This window comes from Crinia signifera, chromosome 3, assembly GCF_055691185.1.
Source record: "Crinia signifera chromosome 3, ASM5569118v1, whole genome shotgun sequence".
In the NCBI taxonomy this organism is placed as follows: domain Eukaryota; kingdom Metazoa; phylum Chordata; class Amphibia; order Anura; family Myobatrachidae; genus Crinia; species Crinia signifera.
Window position 1 is genome coordinate 213,540,645 of NC_139219.1, and position 23,419 is coordinate 213,564,063.

At 43.1% G+C, this 23,419-nt stretch overlaps 1 protein-coding gene across 10 annotated transcripts in view; it reads right to left on the reverse strand.

The window, feature by feature from the left end:
- Window positions 1-23,419, reverse strand: part of DLGAP2 (DLG associated protein 2) — a 911,233-nt gene that overhangs the window by 289,955 nt on the left and 597,859 nt on the right. The window contains exon 1 of one of the 10 annotated variants that reach the window (XM_083177377.1): window positions 3,979-4,057. The exons of the other annotated variants lie outside the window; for them this stretch is intronic. The gene's annotated coding sequence lies outside the window, so the exon portion shown is untranslated. Of the gene's footprint in view, window positions 1-3,978; window positions 4,058-23,419 lie in introns of those variants that run through there. 10 annotated transcript variants of the gene reach the window in all.

Genomic DNA, 23,419 nt, shown 5'->3' on the forward strand with positions numbered 1-23,419 from the left:
CTTCTGCATGAGCCTCATTTAACCTTTCGCTGCTCCAGATCCTGCTTCAGGTGCGGACTTCTCTCATTCTCAGTCCTGCTGATTTGGCTCCTGGTGGCTGCTTCCTGCTGGCTTCCGGCTGCTGCTGGCCTGTCACTTTCACAAAAAGATGCTGAGCACTACGAGCAGGCAGGGCAGGTCTTTCACAGAGTGCGGAACAGCTGACCAGCGCATGCGCAGTAAAAGAACAGGAGACTGAGGCCACAGCACCAGCGGGGGGTACAACTGTGCGCCTGCCGCCCCAGGCCGTGCACACACACAGTAGATGGCAGTGGCACACAGTGAGTCAGTTCGACTCAGCCAAAAACAGATGGTGCACAGTAACGGCCGGGCCCCAAAGGTCACTGACAAGCCAGCTAGTACAGGCAGTGGCCATGCCGGGGCATGGAAACTCTGGGGCCCTTCAGATCTCTGGGGCCCGTCACACTTGTCCCCCTTGACCCCCCCTGTCGCCTGCCCTGCATAGCACACAAGACCCACATATATACGTAGCGCACCTCACACACTTACACATTGGACAGATACACACAACAAAACACACACATAACACACCACATGCAGTACAACACAAACCCATATACACTACAACACCACCCAAAAACAGTACAAAAAACACACACTTAAACATTGCCAGGATACGCACAGCACACTACACACATATATGTAGCGCACCTCACATTTGGCAGATACTGTACACATAACCCAACACACACATAACACACCACTCACAGTACAACACACACCCACATTCACTACAACACACACCCAAAAACAGTACAATACACAGAACACACAAACAAACAGTGAACAGATACACACAGCACACTACACACACATTTATACGTAGCACACCTTACACACTTACACATTGGGCAGATCACACAACACACACACATAACATACCTGTAACAGCACAACACACACCCACATTCACCACACACACACAAAAAACAGTACAACACACAAAAACACACATAAGCTGTGTACACACGGGGGCGATAGGGGCAGAAATCGCTGGAAATATGGTCACTGGCGACCATATTGCCAGTGATGGGAGTGCGCGCTCCCGTTTTCAGCCCCATTCTAATCGCTGTGACTCCCCCGGCAGAGGTTCCTTTTCATCAGCGACCATCTCTGGTAGCTGATGAAAAGGAGAAACTGAGCAATATATCTCCCCGTGTGTACGGGGCTTTAAACATTGCACAGAGACACAAAGGCACAACACACACATACACATACTGTATATACATAGCACACCTCACACACTTACGCATTGGACAGATACATACAACACAACACACACAACCACATACATTACAACACACACACAAAACCAGTACAACACACACACACAAACACATAAAAAACATTTAACAGTATTTAACAGTCTGTACCGGCAAATAAAAACTGTACCTAATGTACCGTTTTTTTCTTTTTCCCATATCCGTCTCTGCGCTCCCCGGCCAGTTGCACTGAGAAATCTTTGTCCTGGCCAATGCACCCATTGATCAATACAAAGTGGGTACACTGCACTCACCCTGTTAGTCAGTTGGATGTTAGGCACTGCTCTGCCTTAAGGGTTTCCTAGACTCATTTGGTTCACAGATAATGTTTGGTCGATGGGCATGAGCGCTGCATGTATTTGTTTGAATGTTATGAGTGTAAGAAGTTGAAGAATAAGACTGAGATGAAGATTTGTCACGTTATAGTGTACAATTTACTCAATAAATCGTGAAATAAATATGTGTACATAGAAGTACAATCAAGAAATGAAAGTAGGATAAAAAAATAAATTCTGATTCAAACTAATAATTGTTTGGATGGGGGTGGGTTGCGAAACAAATCTATAGGTGGAGGGGGTATGGATATTGTGGGCATAATTGGTGTTTGGTACACATACAGGGGGTCCTCAATTGATGGGATTTTCACTTGAATCAGAACTTATTTTTTAATCCTACTTTCATTTCTTGATTATACTTCTATGTACACTTATATTATTTTCACGATTTATTGCGTAAATTGTACACTTTAACATGGCAAATCTTTATCTCTTATTCTTCAACTACTTACACTCCAAACCTTATAAATGCACCCATTTATGATTGCGATGGCTGGATCGGTGGATTGACCCGGCGGGTGTAGGGAAGAATTTGGCCCATTGCACCCGTTCCCAGTGGTGCGGGTAGCGCGCGTCGAGTCATGACGTCATGTGGCCAGGCCCACGGACCTGCTCCCACACTCAGGGGCTGCCCCACTGTTTGGTAGAGACGCCCGGTGCATGTGCTTTACAGATCTCCAGACCTCAGAGACTGCTGCAGGCAGGATCGGTGAGGGGAGTGGCAGTGGCAGGGAGCGGTGAATTTTTAATTAATTATGGCGCGGAAAGTAATGTCCACCCCGGTCTCCACGCTCTCAACGCCTGTAATTACACACCCTAGAAACTGTACAATTGAGTATAGAAATGGAGGTGTGGCCACGTCCCTTTCTGATTTTGTACCGATTTCTGACCCTTAGATGTTGAAGAGTATGTCATAGGTGCTAAATATCAGGAGTGGATGTAGAATTCATCAACACATACAAGTTATCAACTCAGGAGCGTTGTGTTTCAAACAACAACACCACACCTGATTTCATTGCCATCATTGAGTATCAATGCAAACACATTCTAACATTATGGTGGAACCTTTACAAATTACAATCTTAGGTCTTTGGCACAGCATACTGTAAGATGACATTTTTCAGCAATTTTGGAAATAAAAAAACCCCAAGGTTTTCCCGGGCAACGCCGGGCGGGTCAGCTAGTATATATATATATAAAACCTATCACTTATCACCTATATATAAACAGATGGAGACGGCTTTAACTTTGCCCGGTGCTCGCCAGAGAATCCTCTCTGTCGTGCGCCGGCGATATGGACTGGGATGTATTTCAACACAGGCGATTAGATTCATAAATTAAGAGAAAAGTCCAGGTGAGAGCATTTTACATTTAAACCAATCCTGTACTTTAGATTTAAACAACTATTTTAATAATGAAACCAATCCTGTACTTTAGATTTAAACAACTATTTTAATAATGCATGTGTACTGTGTATACTAGCTCCACTGAATTAAGAGACAACTGGTTTATAAAGTCTTCTTGCAGTGAATACAAATTAAATGACCTTAAAATACACTTAGAAAAATAAAATCTATAATTTATAACTTGTTACATGTAAAAATAGAAGCAGTCTCTGAACTACATACACACTGGGACAAGACTTAGGAGGAAAGAGTGTGTGTGTTAGTAGATAGTAGCGTAACTACAAAATTTGCAAACCCCTGCTACTGGAAATTTTGTCACCCCCCCCCCCCCTCCCATTGTCCAAGTAAAATTAAACCTCCCAAGTCTTGCTTTACCCCTACACTCGCTGCCACCGCCAGGTCTGTGGTCCCGATGCTCCTGCTGCTAATGAAAATTATCCTCACAAAATGGCTGCCCCTAACAGCAGACCATTTTTAAAGATGCTAGAAGAGGTCGCCGCCTCCTCTATCATCCCCAAAACCTTCTGTAAGGGGGCGGACATTTTGTGATGGCCATTTTTCAATAGGAAAAGGAGGAGCATCGGGCTGCAAACAAGTAAATCTGCGGGTCCCAGCCACAGACTCAGCGGTGGTGGCAAGCAGAGGGGTAACGCTGGTCAGGACAGCGATAGCCCCGCAGACCCACGGCATCCACACTTACTCAGCTATTGTAACGTTAGGCAGTGCTCAGAGGACGTCCACATGGCTTGGCCGGCCGGCAAATGCTCGCAGATCTTCCTCAGGGCAACAGGTTGCCCTGAGGAAGATCTGTGAAGCGTACGCTGGCCGACCAAGCCGTGCGGACGACCTCTGAGCACTGCCTAACTATTCTTGTTTGTGTGATTGTAATATCAGTATTTTACGACTCTAATGTACCTTAGAGCAGAACCGTCCATAGTCTCAGCTTAGCTGCTGCACGGCACTGAGCGGCACTGAGAGCGACGGCTAGTGAACACCGGGTTGCATCGCAGTTTGTATCCCCTACATAGGGAGATTCTGCTGATGGCAACGGCGAGACACAATATCAGCAAGGTTAATGTGATTATAAATAGACTTATTTGTATGCAGCAATTTAGCAACATTCTGGTAACTGTTCAGGATAGGCATTGGCCACATTGTATTTAACATTGAACCAGCAAACGCGACATTTAAAGTAACAGAATCTGCAGAAACTAAAGTGTATTTTTGTATGATCATTTTCTTGTATGACAAGAGGCATCTACAAACTTTCTTATTAGTGCCTCTGCACTGTAATGAACTATACTATATTTGCCGGCATACATGATATAATATTACACACAAATGTAATAGGATGAGAGTTTCAGAAAGTGAGAGATTTTGGGAGAGTTTTCCCATGTTTTTTAAAGCAGCAATCAATTACATGGCAAAATCAACCTGGTTTTGCAGTATAATTGATTGCTGCTTTAAAAAACATGGGAAAACTCTCCCAAAATCTCTCACTTTCTGAAACTCTCACCCTATTACATTTAGCCCATGTGTTAGTTTATACAGAAGCCCATGACCAACATCTTGCCTGCCATATAATCCTACAGAAAGTCGTTAACCTTATAACTGCTGATTAAGCTGCAGGACTTTAAAACAATTCAAACAAACTCCAATCATCATTTCGAGACACCTCTCTCCAACATATATATCTAAATGAATATTAATAAAAGGATAAATTGAGAGGTGTCATATTTAAAATAAGAGATAGGCAGTTGTTCTCAGACTCCGCACGTGCATTTTAATTGCACTGTATTCACTTGTGTTTATGTTATATGTTGTCTGTTATATTTTGCAGCTTTTAAATGTATAATTAATAAAAGGTATATTGGTACTTGTGTATTATCATGATGCCCGTGAAATCGGCCACAAATCGACCACAAATCGCATGCAAAAAATGGGAATGCGATTTAGCGGCCCATTTTCTGCCGATTTGCATGCTATTCCATCCTTGCACACCCCCACTATCCAAGTTAGCCCGAAGCGTGGCAAGCACGCACGGTACGCATCCTCCCGGCCTGTTCATACCCCCACTATCCACGTCGGCGTGGAGTTGATTTTATACAGCGTGGCGAGTGCAACGAGCCACCGAGCCCGAAGCACGGCGATCGCAGTGGAAACTGATCCCGAAGCATGGCGAACGCAGGGAGCCCTGCGAGAGGACACGGATTACTTGACATGTATTCCGCATCCGCTCGCCACGCTTCGGGATTGTTTTCCACGTCCGCTCACCACACTTCGGGCTCGGTGGCTTGCTGCGCTCGCCACGCTTTATGAAATCAACTCCACGCCGACGTGGATAGTGGGGGTATAAACAGGTCAGGTGGACACGTACTGCGTCCGCTTACCACGCTTCGGGCTGACTTGGAACGTGCAAGGATGGAATAGCATGCAAATCGGCAGGAAATCGGCCACAAATCGGGTGAAAATAGGCCGCTAAATCGCATTGCGGATCGAATCGACCGCTAAATCGTATGAAATATCGTATGCGATTTAGATTAAATCGGGCGCGTGATAATACACAAGTACAGTACCAGTATATTTTATGATTTGTTTCTTGTAAATGGTGTACCACCAATAGACAAACCTGTCTCTTTCTAAGTAATCCGCTCAAACCTTTTTGTCCATGGTAGCACACCCCTAACACCTATGTGTACATCCAAACAATCAATATAATAGGGGGCCAATTTATCTCACAATAAATATAAACTTCCCAGTCTTGTGCAACAGATCCCCTACTTCTAGTCTACCAATATCAAAATAGGTTGGATGAATATATCACTATACCTGTGTGGAAGGTATTGGTTTCAAAATGCTTGGCAGTCTAGTGGCCTCCAGATCTTTAAGCTGCTATGACAGTCCACAAATCACCACATTTCAAATAATACTCGGCACAATCCCCTCTCCTAAAACTGAATACAGATCCCAACACCTCAAGCAGACAAACAACTAATTACCATCCGCAGAATATAACAAATATCCCCACTCTTCCCCAGGTAAAGCACAGAAACATCCCAAAATTTGTTATTCTACCAAATGTAACCCACTACAGTCTCTTTAATAAATGTATTTGTAGCAAAATCCTGTGGTCTGTAAATCAGCAAAGGTGGTTTGCGTGGGAGAAAGGAGGGTTTGGGGCCACTACTCTGAGCAGGGCCACATCTTAACAAAAAATAATTGGCTTACAAAGTGGCCTTACTGGTGTTTCAGCCTGCCGAGAAACTTCCCTGTGCAGTCTATGGTCAATCTGCCCCTGACCGAGAACTATACTGCGCATGTGCTGGTCCTGGTGCCTGTCATCTGTACAGGAGCCAGGACCATGGTGGAACAACAATGGAGGAGGAGCGGATGATCAGCCTGGGGGTGTCGGCATCGCAGGCAGCGGTAGCCCACCTCTTTCAATAAGGTAGGAACCACTTCTGTTCCCCGTTTTTGCAAATAGGTTGCAAATGCATACTTCTCATCTGCAGACTTTAGCAGAACAGTCCTGTTTTTTCACCACTGCTTAGTAGAGCCACCACTGCTTAGTAGAGCAGTGGTGAATAGGTGCTTTGTGCATGTCTCTGCACCTCAGTGGGGGCTTCAGGTACAGTAATAAGGGACCCCAGCAGTGGCTCTGTCTCACGCATGGCTGCAGTGAGCGGATACTTTATCTGGCACCTGCCGCACAGTGTGAACTGTTCCATCTGTATAAGTACCTAGATAACTGTGCATATATTTTCTCTCTCTCTGTATAAAACATACCCACAAAGTCAGGGTTAAACACTTTATTATTGCGAAGACCCCCGCCCGGCTACAAAAAAAATTCGGAGGAGAACACTGCATAATACAAATTGATATTCAGAACAAGCTAACTGTATATGAGCAACAATCACTGTATGCTCCATCTCTCTCCCTATTTGACATTCAGATCTCCCCCACCACAAACAAGAACAAAAAGGTGCAATATACATCACAGATACAAAAACATAAACACATACATTACAGCTCCACCTGCTGTCCCTCCAGTGTAATCCCATATCAAGTATCAGTCTGTTGTAATATCATTCTCAACACGTCATGTCTTCTGTTTAGCAACATTACAAATTGAGAAGACCTTGTTCCTGTAGATCCTTTAATTGGTACTTCACATCAATGTGTTTGGTCCTTGGATTCACACGTTCTGTTTGTACTAATGCGAGATATCCTTGATTGTTCTCAAAGATTTCTGTAGGTTCTACTTGTTGCTGTACCAAATCACCTAACAATTGTCTCAGCCATATTAGCTTTTGAATTGCTTCAATACTTAAGTAGTGTGTTACAAAATCTTTGTTCAGAATCTGGAATAATTCCACTTTTTCCCATTCTTGCTAAAAACATACTACAAGACCATCTACATAGATTAACAGGTGGGATTTCCTTGATGTATAAGCAGGGATCTGTTAGGCTTTTCACAATGTCTTTCTGTATGAGTACTTACTGTATCTTTGTGTTCCAGGCTCTTGTTTCCTGCTTCAGACCGAATATTTTCTTCTGGAGCTTGTACACTAGGGCCCTTATTCAGATCTGATCGCAGTACAAATTGTTTAGAAAATGGGCAAAACCATGTGCACTGCAGGTGGGGCAGATCTAACATGTGCAGAGAGAGTTAAATTTGGGTGGGGGGTGTTGAAACTGAAATCTAAATTGCAGTGTAAAAATAATGCAGCCAGTATTTACCCTGCACAGAAACAAAATAACTCACACAAATCTAACTCTCTCTGCACATGTTACATCTGCCCCACCTGCAGTGCACATGGTTTTGCCCATTTTCCAAACAATTTGTACTGCGATCAGATCTGAATAAAGGCCTAGGTCTGGTCTTTCAGGGTTTTTGAAGCCTGGTGACTGTTCCATGTAAATATCCTACTTTAGCTCACTCTGGGCCAGATGTACTATGCTTCAACAGTGATAAAATAGAGAGTGATAAACAACCAGCCAATAACCTCCTGCCTGACATTTTTCAAACACAGTCTGTGGCATGGCAGGTAGGAGCTGATTGGCTGGCTGTTTATCACTCTCCATTTTATCACCTTTGAAGCTTAGTACATCTGGCCCCATGTAAGAACACTGGGCCTTTTTCTAGTTCACTCTTTCTGACAAAATCCTTCTTAGATGGACAAAACCATGTGCACTGCAGGGGGGCAGATGTTACTTGTGCAGAGAGAATTAGATTTCGGTGGGGTTTTACTTCAAAGTGAGATCTATATTGCAGTGTAAAAATAAAGCAGACAGTATTTACCCTGCACAGAAACAAAATAACTCACCCAAATCTAACTCTCTCTGCACATTTTACATCTGCTCCCCTGCAGTGCACATGATTTTGTCCATATAAGAAGGATTTTGTCAGAAAGAGTGAACTAGAATAAGGCCCATTGTCTTTACATTGAATGTCTTACTTGCATACACTTTGCAGATGCTACTGAAAGTAATGTATTGATGGTTGTGTGCTTTACTATTGGAGCAAATGTCTCATCATAGTACACTCCATACTTTTCCGAATATCCTTTAGTTACTAATCTGGCCTTGTATCGCTCTTCTTTTCCATCTGTGTTGTATTTGATGTTGAACGTCCATTTGCTGCCTATGGTTTTTCTTCCTGTTGGCAGTTCTGTTAGTGTCTATGTCTGATTGTTATTCATAAATTTAATTTCTTCTTTTGCTGCTTCTATACATTTTTAAGCTTCCCTTTCTGGTAAGTCAAATACTTCTTCCCAGGCTGTAGGTTCTCGTATACCGATGGTGCTTGCTTTATATGAGAGACCCACTTGTGCTTTGCCTTTGTTTTCTTTGGTTGAGCACCTTACTTCATCTGTCGTGCACTCCTGTTTACCTTAAGTATCTGGTTTCAGTAGTGCACGCAGGGGGGTCTAGGCTGAAAGCTGAGGGTCCCCTCTTTCCATGGGTACAAGAATTTTAAAAATCGGCCCTTGGGAACCGGAGATATCTGACTTCAAAGCAGTGATCCCCATCCAAGACTATTAATTGCTATTCCCAGTCAGATATTTCAGGTTCTGTCTAACTTAGAGTTTTTATGAGGGTATATTCCAAAACCTGGGACTTTCCCCATTTGAAAGACACTAGTAGCTTGTCTCTACTGTTCCCAGAACCAGAGATATTGGGTTTCCAGCAGCTGGTTACTGCTCCAGCTCCACCCACCTGGTATGTAGATTTATATACTCGTTGGCAGATTGCTCTGCCTCCTGTACTCTGATCCCCTAGTCCCCAATCCCATTTGGTAGGTGGGATTCTCTAGTTTTTAATTCCATTAAAATCGAATAAATCTATTTATATATATATTTCTGCAGTCAAGCAAGCTGTTCTCCCACCTGAAAATTATGGATAATAAGCCCACTCCACTATACACCCCTCCTCTGCATATTAAACATCCTCTACCACCCTGGAAGTTATGTATCAGGGCCCCTTCATTCAGCCCAATGCCCCCTTCTCCCACCCCATCTCCCACCATATGTGCAGTAAAGGGGTAATTAATGGAAGTTACTGATCCAGGCCCCTACCACCCGCGGGACATCAAAGCTTCCCCCACCCCTGCTGCTGGAGGATCGGTAGGGGCCCCAATACTTGCTATGCCCAGGGGTCTACACTGCTGTTGACGCCCCTGTATGTATATGTATGTATGTATATATATATGTGTGTGTATATATATATATATATATATATATATATATATATATATATATAATTATTATTTTTTTTTTTTAATATATATATATATATATATATACACACATTTGGTCTATCTATAATACTTTAACTGACCCGGCATATACTGGGTCACCTAAGTGTCCACCTGTGCTTTGCTCCACCCCTCTGGAAACCCTCTTCTGAAAATCCTGCGTTTGCCACTGGGTTTGAGACTGATTTCAACATCTTGGTCAGCATCTGTTGTGCTGATGTCACTGTTTTCTTCTTTATCCAGGTCAGCTGGAATCATCACTTCATTTCTTAGATCCTCCAAAAAGGTCACACTATTGCTTATGGTTACATCGTACAATAAATGTATAACAGAAAGCATAGGCATAAACTGTGTTAATATAGAATTCCACAAGCAGCAGTTAATTCGGTGAAGAGAAAAAAATAAGCACATTGTATGAATTATACAAATAGACAAACATGCGGGTAATAAAGTGACAAGTTAGGGAACTACAGTATATAGCGTTCACAGAAGTAGACGTTCTTTAATTGAGACTGAATTGGAGGGGGTCACATTAAGATGCTTTAGGGAAATGGCGTTAGCCCTCTTCATTAGTTACATATGTGTGACAAGAAGACGAACATACCAGTGGAGAGGCAGCCCAATACAAGTAAGGTGATATTCCGTTTCCATAGTAAAGTGGAGATTGATTTGTTGAATAACTTTCAATATCAGGGGAGGAGTGGAATATTTCCAGTTCTGGGTAAGAGCCGCACGGGCTGCAATAAAGATATGTCCTAAGACTTAATGGTTGACATGGTTTGGGATTATATTAACCCCTTCAGTGGTGGGTTATGTTTTAGGGAGCACTCCCCACTGGGCGAGTTTTTTTGGGGGGAGCGCTGCCTAAAAAAAAGCCCAACCACTGTGTCCCCGGGTCCGGGCAGCGGCACTGAACCATCCATCAGCCACTGCCCGGTCCTGCATGTGGCAACCTGAATGTCATAAACCAGGGCGGCAGGCTGTAATACAACAGCTGGGGGGGCGAGGTGAGGCGGAGGCGCGGCGGAGGAGAGGGAACCGGACAGCACTGAAGCCAGCTGAGTTCAGCGATGAACTCAGCAGTGCTGACCGGTGCTAAACACTGACAATCCCAAGAATTTTCCGGGTTTGCCAGCCTGGGCATTAAGGCATAGCCCAGAAAATTCTCTGGATTACCAGTGAAGGGGTTAAACAGTGCTGCTGATGGGGAGGAAAGCAGCAATATATTCAGAACTTTATTAATTAAGTCAAACATTTCCCTCCAGTACACAGTAATAGAAGGACAAGACCAAAATATATGGTAAATATGGCCAATATACCCGCATTGTCTCCAACAGAACTTAGAACTTTTAAGGTGCATTTCAGTGTGATTTAAGCATCTTGACATGGAGTGAGAGGAAAACTTTGCTCCATTGAGCATCAGATAATGTCATACATAAAATCTATTTCCCATTTCTTCTGCGCATTTGATTTAGGGACAAAAATCTATAAGTGTTATATACCAAAATATGATGTCCCCTCTAGATCTCAACTGTGTAGTATAAATTTATAGTTAGAGTATTGGATGAGCTAAACTGTTTAGGAACATTATTCCACCAATGACTCATTTGAAGATAATGGAAAAGCTCAAAATCAGGCAATAAGAATTGTTGCCGTAGACAGGGGAATGGTAATAAACGTTGGCCATCCAGCATATCTCCAAACTTTTTCACTTTGGAAACAATCCATTTTGAAAGATTTAAATTGTGAATGAATTTAGATAGCGTCTTTATGGAGATATTTGGAAGCTGGGACGTAGGTTTTATATATATATATATATATATATATATATATATATATATATATATATATATATATATATATATTTAAATTGTTACTGGATATGCAGATGTTGCATGAATAAAGGCTGGAATAAATTAAACGTAACCAGACTGGAATAGAAAAGAAAAATCAAACGGTAATATGCGGAAAGCCACTGGCAAGCCTTATGTTATAAATGTACAGTGCATCGTTGTGTGTAACTCATTTTCTCCCTGGCATTACCCTGACTAGGATTCTCAGTATGACATGGCATGCAGCATGCTGTAACCTAGCTGTTCACTTTCTGCCTCCAGCGCCATAATGCTTTTTTTAAAATAGTCTTTAAATTATCTGCAAATTCCAGCCTGGTTTTTATGGCATGAACTGAAGGGCTCTATTGTAATATGCATTTATAAATTCCATTTATGTAGGTTTTAGACCATGTAAAACTTGCATTAGATGGCCTCAAGAAATATATGCTGAGGTTTAAAATCTAAAGTCAGGAAAGGATGAACCTGCTCATTATAATTAGCGCCATCTGTTCATCCTATTATAGCCTAAAGATGCTTTATAAATTAGAAATATACAAGAACCAAGCTTCAAATATGTCACTTGCCAAAAAAAACTAAAACTTGTACTACAAAATGTGCCTCCAAAATAAATATTGATTTAAGCTATCTCTTGTGGAAAGGTAATAAAATAGCTATAAATAATATGGTAGGCTGCTTGAATATATGGTTGAGGTACAAAAATTACTGCTGCTGTGTTGTACGATACTTGAACTCCATTATAAATGATTTTAAATATATTAATATTTTTGCTTTGATGTTTTATAACTTTGAAAAGGTTTCTACGATTAATGGAAACTGCAAGTTATTCTAGTTTATAGAGGCTACAATTAAGACATTATTCATTAACATTTTATAACTTTTTTTCATCAGTTGCTCATAATTGTGACAATACCTCTTTAAACTATACTTTGTCTAGTTTCATTGAGATACGTATTCTTGGCCTTAGTAAAACACAAATTAGGTTCATTATGGTATAAGTTTTTACAATGAAAGAGAAATAGGCAGGGCCGCTGAGACGTAGGCGAACCCGGGTACTTCAGTAGATGTGGCTAAACATGGATCTATGGCCATAACCACTTGATAGAACTTGAAGTGTTTATTATCTCCTCCATGGCTGGCCTTGGTCCAATCCAGGTACCCCGAAGTAAGCCTGGGCTGGGGAAATCAGTTCCCCATCCAACATTCTTGGCATCCCTAAAAATAGGACAGTATATTGGTGGTATCTAATAAATAAACTGCTTAGGACACTGGGGCAGATGTATTAAGCCGTGCGAAGAGATTAACTGGAGATAAAGTGGAAGGAGTTAACGCACCAGCCAATCAACTCCCAACTGTCATATTTCAAACACAGCTGATTGGCTGGTGCGTTATCTCCTTCCACTTTATCTCCAGTTTATCTCTTCGCCCGGCTTAATACATCTGCCCCAATGTTAGCCACCTCTGATCTATGAGATTGGACCAGATTCAATTACAACTGTTGCACCACACACAGATGTGTTGCATATCTATTAAATGAACATGCATTCCTGGCACATCCTAAACAGATGCTAATTTCAAGGGGTGAGGGGGGTGGGGGGGGGTTGAACTGAGTTTCATCTCCTGCAATGGAAGGTGGAGCTAGTTTTAAATCCTCTATGGCCTTAAAGAATAATTTCAGCAGAAAAGCCTGCCCCCACCATCCACATCAATAGATGATGCTGGTGGAGTTAGGATCACTGACAAGCTGCAGCCACCTCACCCTTCCTCAGGTCCTAATGGCTTCAATGCCATCCTCCACCTGCATTCTGCCCCTCCTGGCAGCATATGTGATGTCAAGCCATCACAGCCACTGATGTGAAGAAGGGCAGTGAAGAGAAGCACGCTCCATGCACGCCGAAGATGAGATGAGACGGGGTTGGAGGGAAACAGAAAGGTATGGAGTAATTTGAAAAGCAGGTACTACTGTGTGACCACACCTCTTTGTGAGACCACCGTCCCTTTAAAAAGTATGGACGGTAGGGCACACATTTATAGTTTGCAGGGGGCTGATGAAAATCCTTGAACTGACCCTGGCTCTGCCAAATGGAAGGGGAGGAAATGGGATGGGGGGTGGGGGGGACTGGAGGTAGGTGACAGGGGAAATTAGTTCCACCATCTCTCCATGACTACTTTAGGTCCTGATCTTAACCACAAAGATACATTTTTGGCAATAAAGGAGCCCGGCGCTAGCAGTCTCATGACACCTGGGAGGGGCTGCTTGGCAAGACTGTAGCAATAATGTAATAGGACATATCTGTAGGCGCGTTTGTGGGGCAAAGTCAAGTAGGGGAACCTGTTTCATTTGTACTGGGCCACACAATTTTTGATGGCAGTCGTGGACATATGCCTGTCCAAGCCATCTATTTCTGCACATTTAAGACTTAAAATAGAAAAAGAAAAATAGAAAAAATAACTACAATTTTCTTCTGGAAATGGTGATCTTGATTAGTTAGCAGTCTAGAAAAATATTATAACCCTATTCAGATGCAGATATAAATAACACTGTATGCTAACATCTGCATGGGATACCTCCATGTGTTATCTTTTTTCAAAAACATGTTATCTGACTGATATATTTTTAAATTAGGTAGATTTTGTGAGGATACCCCCTTAAATTATTATATTGTAATATATTATTATACATAATTATTCAAGAAGATGTCTTAAGAGTTTCTCAGGGTTGCTATAACAACAGAGCTACAGCACAGAGTACTGTGTGAGCCTATCTCACTGCCAGGACCCTGGAACTGATACTTTATATATGTGCTGCATTGTTGTCATTCTCTGCACAATTGCTATCAATTCTGTAGTGCTTGTGCATGTATTCTTTACACAATTTATTGTTTGCTGCAGTTGACATATACAATATTGTAAAATATGCATTAGATTGAGCTTCATTACTCTACATTTCATATTTTATATTATCTTTAGTTATGCTGCACTAGATTCCGGCATCTACTTACCTGTTCCGGCGGCGCTAGGGTCTGGGAGTGTCGGCAGGGAGACTGTCAGGATGGAGAGGCAACCGTGGTGTGGGAGCTGTGGCCGCTTCCAGGTCCCACGCCCATGGTGAGTAGACATCCTCAAAAGGGACAAGTACCCTTCTGTTATTTAGTTTTCTGAATGGGGCAGAGGTCAACTTCCTCTATAAAAAGGTCAGAGGAACTAACTCTCTACCAGAGTATAGGCATTTACACCTACTGTTCCTAGTGCTGTTAATCTCCTGAATACTAGTTACTGACCTCGTCTATCTTCCTGACTAACCTTTTGCCTTATCCTTCTGTACTGTGTACAGTGACCTCCCATGTATGACACAGCCTGAATTCAGACCTGTCTATGTTTGCTTCTTCGGTACCTGTTTTGACTACCAGATTGTGACCGTGAGAATTCCTATGCTCTGTTACCTTATCAAGGTATACCAGCTGAAAGTGGGGAACCTGGACAGAGGCCCACGGCCGGCATGTTGGTAGCAGCGAAGGCCAAATCCCACCGTCATGGTAAGATTCCGCATGTCAGGTCTCGCCAATCCCCGACTTCAGTTATGTGACATTTATACAAGTAATATGCATTCATTTTCAGATAAATATGCATTGGTTTGGGAAACTATATTGACTACTTCAAGGTGGGTGTGTAAGGCATGGGACAGTTGAGAAACTATTGTTTGGTATGTACACTTAGTTGTGTAGTACGTTATTAGTATACTGTAAGTACAGTACAGTATTAGTATCAGGAAGGGATAAGATTATGACTTTGTAGGAGTTTGGGATCATTCGTTGACTTTATATATGATGACAGTCATAATGTGGATTCAGAAATGTCAGCATGTACTCCATGTTGCCATAGTATATGATGATCAAAGTGATAACTATGAGTACGAGAGCTGTGCTGCAACTGAGAACACAGTATTCTATGGGCAGTTGTGTCACTTCCGGCTAGCAGGATACCTGGAATAGGATGCTGTAGACACTATCACTTCAACAGTGCTATGATGGTCCAGGCACACACCATGTTGTCTGGGCAGCTACTAAGAATGTTCATAGGATGCTCATTGTTGCACTTGTACTGTCCCCTCTGCGTTATGCCATGACATAATGCGCTCAGGGGGCGGGGCCAGCACTGGCCTTCTTAAGACACTGATGTCAACAAGTTCATAGAGTTAACATACACAATGTCAACTTCAAAAAATGTTAAATGTTAACAACTTACCCCAACACTAACCCTAATCCTCACCCTAGCCCATATGGTAATCCTAACCTAAATTCCTATTGACATAAATATGACTATATAGATGTGTCATATATCATCTGTATAACCATGTGGACATGGTACAATTTGACATTGTGTTGTATCAAGTGGCAGGTTATATCATTTGAATTTAATGTAGTCGACCACTGCAAATGCCTGATGGAAAAGGACATTAAGGTGGAAATTTACAAAAATGTGTATTCTACTTCACATGTGATCTTGCTATGGGCAACCAATCAGATCCTGTCTACTATCTTAGAGGGTGCTAAATAAATAAGTAGATTCTGATTGGTTGCCCATAGTAACATCACATGTGAAGTAGAATTCACATCTTAGTAAATCCCCCCCTACGTATCATTAGAGGAAAGAATACTGGGAATATTTTTTAACCATTTGAGTGCCAAGTGAATTTGTCAAAATTGGTGTGAAAATTACCAAGCAAAAATTTTATTCATCATAATGACCTGTAATTTTTACCTTTTATTAGAAATATAATCTTTTTTTTTTACACATTTTTTATTTGAATTCATATTACAAATGAGAGAGGCGCTCGGATTTTTAGTCAACATTTTGTGCATCTCTCACAGAGATGTTGGTACTGAAAGGGTTAAATACAGAAATGGACCACATAATTTCCTTTTTAATTATATGCATTCTTGTTGAGTTCTATGTTAGCCGTATAGTGTGGGCAGTTGTGCACATTTCCTACAGTTTTATATATACATATCTGTTATATGCTAGATACAAATGTACATTACTGCTGCATTTAATAATATGCTTAATTTTTTATAGTCTTACATAATATTTTCATACATTTCTATTACTCCTATAAGTGGGCAGGGCAGGGTTATACATTATTATCTACGGTGATAAGTAGTTGAACTGATGACAAATTACTGTACATTATGCTGGCCACACATAAGACCAACTTTGCTCCAAACATCTATCTAGTTGCTTGGATGGAATAAAAATATGGTACTGGATGGGAGCAAAGGACAATCAGAAATGTGCTCACAAACCCAGGGAAAAGGACAAAAACATTTAGCCAAATTGTTTAAATCAAACAGGTTCAACTACAGTACCGTGTCTGAGCGACAGTTTTTGTCCTTTTCCAGATTTTGGGAACAAATTTCTAAAGTAAATATTACATTTGCTCCCATCAAGTACAATATTTCTATTCCATCCAAGCAACTAGTTGGATGGTTGGAGGAAAGTTGGTCTGATGTGTGGCCAGCATACTTGTACTCGCTTTGACCTGGAGTGGCAGGATAAGTGCAGTACGAATGCCTTAAGGTTATGCTAGTATTATAGCAAGCACATGCAGGATGACACAGAAACTCATATAGCACTGTCCAAGTAGTGTCATTTGATGGCCACAACTAACTACAAATACTTATGATGGCAATGGCCAGCGATGTCTAATTGATGTTGATTGGCTGTTTGTGATTTTGGGCCTTTTGTAATAGCCTGAGACATACAGCAACAGGTGTTATTGAATTGAGTGTCAACATCTCTGTGAGAGATCTGCAAGATATCCGCTCACAGTTGTTATATAGATTCAAATAAAAAAGTGTTTTTTTTCAACTATTATATTTCTTTTATAAAGGTAAACAAATGTTTGCTTGCCAATTCTCACACCTATTTTGACAAATTCACTTGGCACTCAAAGGGTTAAGAAGTTAAAAGGCAAAACCATTTGGGTTTTGCATTTTAAAGAATATGTTGCTAGAATGGCTCCTGTGCCCGCTCCTTGCAAGCTGCTACATAAAGGGCCCTCATGCCTTAACCAGATCGGTGTTTTCTTTGTTGCACATATTTTGCATTGTGGGCCTGATTCAGCTTTGTTAGAAAAAGAAAAAAGCAAACAACTGGCCAAATCCATGCTGCACTGCAGGTGGGGCTGATGAAATAGCCCGTTTGTGTTTTTTTGCTTTGATAACAAACCTGAATCAGGACCTACGTGTGCATTGTAGGAATGGTTATATTTACATGCATAAGGTGGGAAATTGTCCCTACTATATTATACAGTTTTGAAGTTGTATTGAAACAAAATATTGAATGTGTACCCTGCAAGATAAACAAGTTGTTTAAAACATGTATTTACATGTGTAGGACATATGACTGATGTAATCTAGACATATATTCTACTGTGTCATACTGTAACAATGCTATTTATTTTGTGGCCTTTGGAATATAACATGTTGGAGCCAGCATCAGCTACATTGTGCAATGTCTAATATCCATGTTTCTTTGATTGTAGTATGGATGAAGGGGCAGTGAGGAGTCATATCCTCAAGAAAGCTATAGTGGGGTCCATTGGGATTTTCCCCTTGTCATTGGGGGCCAGTCTAACCCTGTATATGGCCAGGGTCCCAGATATGGTTGCCACCTCTCCCAGATTTCCGTGATTCTCGCGTTTTGGGTGACAACCCTCAAGGAGGCTTTTCCAGTCTCCCGGATTCCGGGATTCTCACGGAATCCGGGTATCTGAAAAAGCCTCCAGCCCTATATCCTCTCACCAGAACCCAGAGCCGTCCCCCATCCACCACTGCGGCTGCCTCCGCATCCTCACGCTTGCGAGAAGATTATGTCATCATCTCGTGAGTCCTTGTACTGCAGGCTCACCGCTGACGCTCGCCCTTCGACTCGCCTCTGCTCTCCGATGTGCTGCACAAACATCATCCGGACCCCCTCTCTGCTGAGTGCCAGGGGCGCCTTGTCCTCTCCTGCTCTGCGTTGCTGCCGGGGTCCATGTGCGGGGAGGTCTGGGTGCCGACAGACCTCTGTGGCTGGATGCAGGTCCTATTTGCTGGGGCACCACCAGGTTAGCTGTAGGCAGGGATCCCTCCACTGGGCGCCGCACAGGCTGAGTGTGGGGGCTGCTGCTGGCCAGTCCCAGCCGGGTGCCAGGGAAACTGCTGGGCGGGAGATGCTGGATGCCCCTGCTGCGGGCAGGTCTCTGCGCCAGTGCCGCCACGTGCTGCGGCTGGATGATGGGCTGGGTAGCGGCGCGGTCAGGATGTCGGGACCGGCTCCCCGCTGCCGTGCACTCGCCAGGTGTCACTCACTCCTTCTCCCTCTATACGTGCGCTCCTCTCCTCTGTTGGCCAGTGCAGGACACCGCACGAGTCCTGTTCCTCCCACTGTTCTCCATGCTGCATGACGTAGGTACAGGGGTATTACATATACATATATATATATATATATATATACTAGGTGATTCATCGCGCCCTCCGGGCGCTCTTCACACTGTCGTGAGGGGCTTCGCCCCTTTAGAAGTAGGAATATATGAGTGTGAAATATAGTGTAATTTGCTGAATAATGTGCCTAAAGTGCATTTGAGAGCATAAATGTTTTTTAATGAAAGTGCATATAAGGTACGGATGTGTGTGTGTGTGTAGTTGTGAGTATAGGAGGCACGGAGGGGTGTGGGAGTAGTTGTGAGTAATGGAGGCATGGATGGGTGTGTATGTATTTTTGAGGCATGGATGGATGGGGGTGTGTGTGTGTATTTGTTTGTATTAGAGACATGGCTGGGTGTGTGTGTGTGTATAGTTGTGAGTATTGGAGACATGTATGGGTGTGTGTATTGGAGGCATGGATGTGTGTGTGTAGTTGTGAGTATTGGAGGCATAAGTGAGTGTGTGGCTAAACGCACACTAAATAGTGTGCAATGAAATATTTAAGGGAGCAGAGCTGTGTTAGAAAAGGCGTTGGTGGTGAAGTGGTATGGGGTGGTGGGTGGTACTTACATATGGTGTTGGAGAGTGAAGTTTGGTGCCAGCAGGTGGTGGAGAGTGTAAATAGATGTGGGGATGTGTTAGGTGAAGTAGTGCGAGGTGCATGCGTATTGCAGATGTGAGTGTGAAATGTGAGGTTTAGTGAGTGGTGTAGGGTGCTGGAGTTAATAGAGATATAGGGTACGTAGTGTGAAGGCTGTGTCATGTAGTTGGGAGTATTAGAGGCATAGATATGTGTGTGTGTATGTAGTTGGTAGTTTTGGAGGCATGTAGGAGCCATGAATGGGTGTGTGTAGTTGTGAGTATTGGAGGCATGGATGGATGGGTGTGTGTGTGTGTGTGTGTGTGTGTGTGTGTGTAGATGTGAGTATAGGAGGCATGGAGGGGTGTGTGAGTAGTTGTGAGTATTGGAGGCATGGATGGGTGTGTGTGTATTTTTGAGGCTTGGAGGCATGGATGGATGGGTGTGTGTATTTATTAGTGTTGGATTCATGGCTGGGTGTGTATGTGTAGTTGTGAGTATTGGAGGCATGGATGTGTGTGTGTGTGTATTGGAGGCATAGATGTGTGTGTGTGTGTGTGTGTGTGTGTGTGTGTGTGTGTAGTTGTGAGTTTTGGAGACATATATTTGTGTGTGTGGGTAAACGCACACAATATAGTGTGCAATGAAATATTTAAGGGAGGAGAGGTGTGTTAGAAGAGGCGTTGGTGTAGTGGTATGGGGTGGGTGGTACTTACATATGGTGTTGGATAGTGTAGTTTGGTGGCAGCAGGTCGTGGAGAGTGTACATAGATGTGGGGATGTGTTAGGTGAAGTAGTGTGAGGTGCATGTGTATTGCAGATGTGAGTGTAAAATGTGAGGTAGTGTGTTTTGTGAGTGGTGTAGGGTGCTGGAGTTAATAGAGATGTAGTGTGAAGCGTGTGTCATGTAGTTGGGAGTATTGGAGGCATCGATGGGTGGGTGTGTGTGTGTGTGTGGGTGAGTGAGTTGGTAGTATTGGAGACATGTATGGGAATGGGTGTGTGTGTGTGTGTGTGTAGTTGTGAGTATTGGAGGCATGAATGGGTGTGTGTAGTGGAGGCATGGATGTGTGTGTGTAGTTGTGAGTATTGGAGGCATAAGTGAGTGTGTGGCTAAACGCACACTAAATAGTGTGCAATGAAATATTTAAGGGAGCAGAGCTGTGTTAGAAAAGGCGTTGGTGGTGAAGTGGTATGGGGTGGTGGGTGGTACTTACATATGGTGTTGGAGAGTGAAGTTTGGTGCCAGCAGGTGGTGGAGAGTGTAAATAGATGTGGGGATGTGTTAGGTGAAGTAGTGCGAGGTGCATGCGTATTGCAGATGTGAGTGTGAAATGTGAGGTTTAGTGAGTGGTGTAGGGTGCTGGAGTTAATAGAGATATAGGGTACGTAGTGTGAAGGCTGTGTCATGTAGTTGGGAGTATTAGAGGCATAGATATGTGTGTGTGTATGTAGTTGGTAGTTTTGGAGGCATGTAGGAGCCATGAATGGGTGTGTGTAGTTGTGAGTATTGGAGGCATGGATGGGTGTGTGTGTGTGTGTGTGTGTGTGTGTGTGTAGATGTGAGTATAGGAGGCATGGAGGGGTGTGTGAGTAGTTGTGAGTATTGGAGGCATGGATGGGTGTGTGTGTATTTTTGAGGCTTGGAGGCATGGATGGATGGGTGTGTGTATTTATTAGTGTTGGATTCATGGCTGGGTGTGTATGTGTAGTTGTGAGTATTGGAGGCATGGATGTGTGTGTGTGTGTGTATTGGAGGCATAGATGTGTGTGTGTGTGTGTGTGTGTGTGTGTGTGTGTAGTTGTGAGTTTTGGAGACATATATTTGTGTGTGTGGCTAAACGCACACAATATAGTGTGCAATGAAATATTTAAGGGAGGAGAGGTGTGTTAGAAGAGGCGTTGGTGTAGTGGTATGGGGTGGGTGGTACTTACATATGGTGTTGGATAGTGTAGTTTGGTGGCAGCAGGTCGTGGAGAGTGTACATAGATGTGGGGATGTGTTAGGTGAAGTAGTGTGAGGTGCATGTGTATTGCAGATGTGAGTGTAAAATGTGAGGTAGTGTGTTTTGTGAGTGGTGTAGGGTGCTGGAGTTAATAGAGATGTAGTGTGAAGCGTGTGTCATGTAGTTGGGAGTATTGGAGGCATCGATGGGTGGGTGTGTGTGTGTGTGGGTGAGTGAGTTGGTAGTATTGGAGACATGTATGGGAATGGGTGTGTGTGTGTGTGTGTAGTTGTGAGTATTGGAGGCATGAATGGGTGTGTGTAGTTGTGAGTATTGGAGGCATTGATGGGTGTGTGAGTGTGTGTGTGTGTGTGTGTGTAGTTGTGAGTATTGGAGGCATGAATGGGTGTGTGTGTAGTTGGGAGTATTGGAGGCATTGATGGGTGTGTGTGGGTGAGTGAGTTGGTAGTATTGGAGACATGTATCGGAATGGGTGTGTAGTTGTGAGCATTGGAGGCATGAATGGGTGTGTGTGTAGTTGTGAGTATTGGAGGCATTGATGGGTGTGTGTGTGTGTAGTTGTGAGTATTGGAGGTACGGATGTGTGTGTGTATGTGTGTGTGTGTGTGTGTGTGTGTGTGTAGTTGTGAGTATTGAAGGCACGGATGGGTGTGTGTGTGTTTTTGAGGCATGGATGGATGGGTGTGTGTGTGCATGGAGGGGTGTGTGAGTAGTTGTGAGTACTGGAGGCATGGATGGGTGTGTGTGTGTGTATTTTTGAGGCAAGGATGGATGGGTGTGTGTGTATTTGTTTGTATTAGAGGTATGGCTGGGTGTGTGTGTATAGTTGTGAGTATTGGAGGCATGGATAGGTGTGTGTATTTTGTAGTATTAGAGGTGTGTGTGTGTGTGTGTGTAGTTGTGAGTATTGTAGGCATGGATGTGTGTGTGTGTGTCTCGAAACCTACACAATATAGTGTGAGATGAAATGTTTAAGAGCGGAGAGGTGTGTTAGAAGAGGCGTTGGTGGTGTAGTGGTATGGGGTGCTGGGTGGTACTTACATATGGTGTTGGAGAGTGAATATTGGTGGCAGCACGGCGTAGAAAGTGTAAATAGATGTGGGGATGTGTAGTGATATGGGGTGGTGGGTGGTACTTACATATGGTGTTGGAGAGTGGAGATTGGTGGCAGCACGGCGTGGAGAGTGTAAATAGATGTGGGGATGTGTTAGGTGAAGTAGTGCGAGGTGCATGTGTATTGATATGTGTGTGTTTGTGTGTGTAGTTGTGAGTATTGGAGGCATGGATATGTGTGTGTGTAGAAACCCACACAATATAGTGTGAGCTGAAATGTTGAAGGGGGGAGAGATGTGTTAGAAGAGGTGTTGTTGGTTTAGTGGTATGGGGTGTTGTGTATTACTTACATATGGTGGTGGAGAGTGATGTTTGGTGGCAGCAGGTCCAGGAGAGTGTAAATAGATGTGGGTATGTGTGAGGTGCATGGATGGGTGTGTATTTATTTTTGAGGCATGGATGGATGGGGGTGTGTGTGTGTATTTGTTTGTATTAGAGACATGGCTGGGTGTGTGTGTGTATTGGAGGCATGGATGTGTGTGTGTAGTTGTGAGTATTGGAGGCATAAGTGAGTGTGTGGCTAAACGCACACTAAATAGTGTGCAATGAAATGTTTAAGGGAGCAGAGCTGTGTTAGAAAAGGCGTTGGTGGTGTAGTGGTATGGGGTGGTGGGTGGTACTTA